Source organism: Hylobates moloch, unplaced genomic scaffold (assembly GCF_009828535.3).
Source record: "Hylobates moloch isolate HMO894 unplaced genomic scaffold, HMol_V3 SCAFFOLD_7, whole genome shotgun sequence".
NCBI classification, from domain to species: domain Eukaryota; kingdom Metazoa; phylum Chordata; class Mammalia; order Primates; family Hylobatidae; genus Hylobates; species Hylobates moloch.
The window spans coordinates 127,060,944-127,066,370 of NW_026652282.1; positions in this window are offsets into that span (position 1 = coordinate 127,060,944).

A 5,427-nucleotide genomic window follows, 5' to 3' on the forward strand; every position below is an offset into this window, starting at 1 on the left:
ACTTAATAACAATAACAACAACAATAAAATGTGTTCCTAAAACAGTTGACAAAAGCTTTCACGTTCATTTTCCCATGGGTACTTCATAACATCCCAGTGAGGTCAGTAGAGCAGGGCTTTTAACCCCATTTTACCAAGGAGGAAACTGAGGCTCCAAGAAGCTAAGAAATTCACCCAAGGTCAAGTGCTAGAACTCAGATTTGACTGGAGTAATTCTATTCCAAGCCTGGTGCTCTTTCCATTCTGTTAAAGGTACCAGCAAAATGATTTTCTGAAAAACTGAACTGTGGTATTTTCCAAGCTGCTCTTGGTCGAGATAAAGTATTTACATGTGGCCTTGTCCTAGAAACCACATCTCCAGCCACCTGGAACCCAGTACAACTGTTCTAAGTCCAGGCAAATGCCTCACTCTGCTCCAAGATCACTGCGGGACTCGAGGCGGCTCTCCCATCTCTCCCTCTGTGGAAGAAAAGACTTGCATGCAAATAAAGTGGGACATTTCTATTTGCATTTGGGGAGATGCAGCCAAATAAAATATGATGACCACATTAACTAAATATTGCAGGCATTTCCTTTCCAGTTTTCCTGCCTGTCACCCACTCAATCTGGTGTAGAATGGCCATGCAAGAATGTGATAAATATTTTTTCCTTTCTAAACTGGGATTTCACATGTATAGAGAAGGATTAGGTTGAGACAGTTAACTGCTGAGATTTTGGCTTTCCTTGGGCCAAATATCTGTGGACAGTTGAGGTTGTTCAGGATTGAGCTATAGTTGGGAGGGAATCTAGGTATGATGCAGTTTTTTAAGGCACGCTTAGTCCAAAATCCAGGGCTGGGACACATATCATCTTTGTTGTGCTTCAGGTTACTCAGAGGCAGATGGGCCAAGAGGTGGAAAATCTTTGTAAATAAATGGATTTGAGCCTAGTTGCTGCTTGGCTGCTTTAAAGCATGATATTTTTCCCACCTGGAATTTGTCTCAAAGGACAATGAATGGGTGTCTCTGATCTGGGGTTAGGAAATGGTTAGAGCTCAGCAGCAGGCACCAGGGCCGACACGAAACTCTCAGTCAGGCTGGCAGGAGAACAATTCCTACCTTGACCAGAAAGCCTTTCCACTCCCTGATTATAGAGCTTGAAGTATAGGCCTGGATACAAGGAGGATTCAAGCAGGAAGGGAGGTCAGAGATGGGATAAGGCCAACTCCCTTAATCTGAAGCTAGAGGAACCAAGGCCCAGAGAGGGGCAGGGACTTATGGAAAACCAAGAGCAAGGCAGGGCAAAGCTGGGGCCAGGGCTCAGGCTGCCAGACTCTGCAGGCCATGTTACTTCTCCCTACTCCAGGCCATCTCCCACCACTTGGGCCACAGAGCTAGGGGTGGACGAGCTACTTTCCTTATCATTTGTAGCTTGACCTGAGGAAAGCTCCTTCCCATGACTTAAAGGAAGATACAGATGGCACTGAAGACAATGTCCCCAGCAAAGAGGAGCCATGAGCAGATCTTGGACCTATTTACAATAGAAACAAGAGAAGGGCCATCTATTGCCAAGCCCTTGTCCATTGGACTGGCCCTTCCTTCCCAGATGCTCTGTTCAACCTTCATCAACTCAGCACTTCACTCCGGGGCCTGGCTTAACCAGGTCTTTCTGTGGGTCTGATGGGCCCACATGTAACTCCAGGCAGCAATCTCTCAGAGAATGGGGGAAATGGATGGTGCTTGGAATGTGATTTTTGAGCAAGTGGCTGATTGACTGGGCCTATCATCTTGTTTTGTGTGTGTGTATGTCTGTGTGTGTGTGTGTGTGTGTGTGTGAGAGAGAGAGAGAGAGAGAGACAGAGGGAGAGAGAGAGAGCAAGAGAGAGCATGGAGGGAGGAAGGGGAGAGAAGGAGCAGTAGCTGCTCATAACCCAAAAGGGAGTTTTGAAAGGAGAACCTAGCTGTGACTCTGAGAGGCCAGGGGTTCTCAGAATTTGCATTGTAGAGTGACTTCAAACTAGGGTGGGACTTTCACAAAGGAAGTGAAGTGGCACCTCAAGGTCCGCCTGTGTGTCACATAGGACACCAGGCCATAGGCCAACTTGGGGCATACTTTACAGAGCATTTCCCTCATGCTCCCTTGGTTAACTTTCCCAGTGACCTGTGTATGTACATGTAGTGTGTGTGAGGGGGAGTATTATCCCCATTTAACTGATGATGAAGTGGAGGCTCAGAGCACATAAATAACTTCCTATGGTCACACAGCCAGCATATGACAGAGTTAGGCCTCAAACCCAGGTATTCTCCCTTCGTATCCCATTCTTTCTTCATTATAGACAGTATACCCTAGTGGATAGGAGGCAGGCTCTAGGATCAGAGATACATGGGTTCAAATCCAAGCTCTACTGCTTCCTGGAGTACTTATTTATCAGATGTAATGCTTGTGACCATGAAATGAGAGTACCTGATGACAGCGTAACACAGGCCTAAAAGACCCTTCTTGCCTTTCTGAAAGCAAGTCAGAGGGAAGTGTAGCTGTTGGCACAACCTTCAGCCTCTTAGCATCAGCCATCTAGCTACCCCATGCTAGGCTATAAGGTGGAGAGAGTGGGGGAAAACGGCCCTTTCTCCCCACAAACCCGTGCTTGCTGCTTGCCCTCACTTCCTTGCCCTCAGCAGTCTGAACTTAGACTCCCAGTCTCATCCCTCTGCTCCCACATCCCCCAGCCCTGGCCTAACACTCAGCTCTGCAGCCTGACCCTGCTTGTGACATTCCACATGGGTACATGAGAAGCAGATCAATGATATTTCCTGAGCCTTTTGCCCATCTTTCCCAATCCCCTATTTTCTTCTCCCATCCCCTCCATAAAGGGAGGAAATCATTTTTCCCTTTAGCCGTGGTGTAAAAAGGACACACAGACCCTCAACCTGAATTCATGGGCACAACTGGCAGAAGGACTTGCAGCAGGAGAGCACTGCTCTCCCTCATCCATCTATTCAGTCACTCATTCTTCATGCAGTTGACCCTCATTGGCTTGGGTGTGGTCTCATGTCAGACTCCATACCAGGCTATGCCAGGACAGAGATCAAGACACTCCAGGCTAGGCTGGACCCATTGCCTTTCACTAAATATCCTCATTTTATTTTCATAATCATGCCTGAAAATAATTATCATCCCATTTTATGGAAGAGGGAATTGAGGCTCATGCAGGGATATGATTTGTCTGTTCATAATATAAATAAAAATAGTAAGTAGGCTAACTAAAATTTGAATTCATATCTCTCTGTACCCTCAACTTATGTTCCTTCAATTTTCCAGGCTAGGCAGGGAAAGAGAGAAGTCAGAAGAGACTCATGGAGATCTCTTCTCCTCCCAACGGGGACCTGGGCCAGATCAGAGAAAGCAAGGAGCATGGGCTTCTCAACTAGAACACTCCATGGCTGAACTGACAAATAATTACATGGAACCACATGGCTGTGGGCTTAAACCTATCTGTGCCTCTTACAAGTACTCTGCTCAATTAAAGGCAGGACTTGGTAGTCCTAACTGGCAATGTGTGGTGTGGTCGAGAGAGTCCAGGCCAGAATAGGGCAGCCTGTTCTGTGTCCCAACAATATTCTGTGCAGACCCTCCCCCATTATGGCCCTTATTATCTTAAACTTTCATTACCCATTGTTATGGGATGAATTGTGGTCACCCTAATGTTTGTATGTTGAAGTCCTGTATTTGGACAGAGGGTCTGCAAAGAGGCAATTAAGTTAAAATAGGGCCACTAGGGTGGGCCTTAATCCAGTATGACTGGTTTTCTCATAAAAGGGTGAAATGAAGACACAGAGACACGCACAGAGGGAAGATGATGTGAAGAGACACAGGGAGAAGACAACCATCAGAAGCCAAGGAGAGAGGACTGAAACACATCCTTCCCTCACAGCACTCTGAAGGAACCAACCTTGGTGAAACCTTGATCTCAGACTTCTAGCCTCTGGAACTGGGAGAAAATCCATTTCTGTTGTTCAGGCCGCCCAGACTGTGCTACTTTGTTATGGCAGCCTGAGCAAATGAATACACCAATATACAGAGATCTGTGTTCCCCATTGGGCCATAAATGTCTTGCGGAGTGTAGCCCAGCACCAGCTCAGTGGATGATCAGTCAAGAGTTGCTGTATGTGGCAGCCTTTCCCAGGGTGGATGTGGACAGAATATTAGGCTGGGAGGCCATCTCTGCCCCATTCCTCTCTGGATAGGTCTGAGGAGGCCTGCTTGCTGGCCCCTCCCTCCCTGGGCTTTCTTCCAGTCAAAGAGGACATCCTTCCTTACAGGAGATGGCTGTGCTCCCGCCAGAGCATGTGAGCAGCTGCACCTGCCTGCAGGGATAGTTGTGAACAAGGAGACAGCAGAGATCCTAGGTAGCACGTGTTCCTGGAGGCTTTAGGTCACTCTGAGAAATGCTTAGTTCCAGTTCTCTTCACCAAACAGCATGGGGCAAAGGCCCTCAGAACCAGGGTATGGCATCATTCTGCCATTACCTGAAAGGAGACTAACTCTCCAGGGATTAGAGAAGGCTTCACAAAGTGGTGACGTTGGAACTGCAGCTTGAAGAATGAAAAGGAAAAGACAGTAGGGGAAGGGAGGAGAACTCCAGGTATAAACAAAGTAAAGCAATATACAGGTAAATGAAATGTTCAGGGAACAGAAGGAGGTCTGGTATAGCTGAAGCATCAGGAGCTGTGGAAGGTGGTGGCCCAGTCATCTGGACAGGTAACCAGGAGGTAGAATGCCAGAGTGTGAACACTAGGCCTAGGGGTTGGGATTTCATTCCAAAGTCAGTACAGATCCAGGCCTTGTGAGTAGGAGGCATGACTTTGCGGTGGGAAGAACAGCCTTTAAATCACGGCCAGTGGAGGAGACAGCCTAGAGCAAGGGAAACAAGGGTTGGAGCTTTTGCTGGCACCCATGTGAGATGAGTGGTCTGAACCTCGGAGGTCCAATGGTAAGTGACAGCTGAGGGAGAGTGGGAAGTTTTTAGCTGGGCAGCTGGGGATATGATGGGCCTCCCAGCCAAAATCCCAAACTGTCTGGCTCTGTCTGCTGTATACATTTGTCAGTCTCCTTCTCAGACTGTGTGTTCTCCAAAGTCAGAGGAACTTCTACTTCTCTCCACAAAGCCCACTGCCAAGCCTAGCCCAGAGTCAGGGCCCTGCATGTAGTGAAGAGTCTCTCAGGAAAAAATATATTAATTTGCAAAAGAAGGAACGAATGTCAAGCTTCTGTTTTAACACTGCAGAAAGACCCTCTGCCTCACAAAAGACAAAAGGAATGAAAGGTGGGGAGACCCTAATAGACATCTACAGAACTCTCCACCCCAAATCAAGAGAATATACATTTTTTTCAGCACCACACCACACCTATTCCAAAATTGACCACATAGTTGGAAGTAAAGCTCTCCTC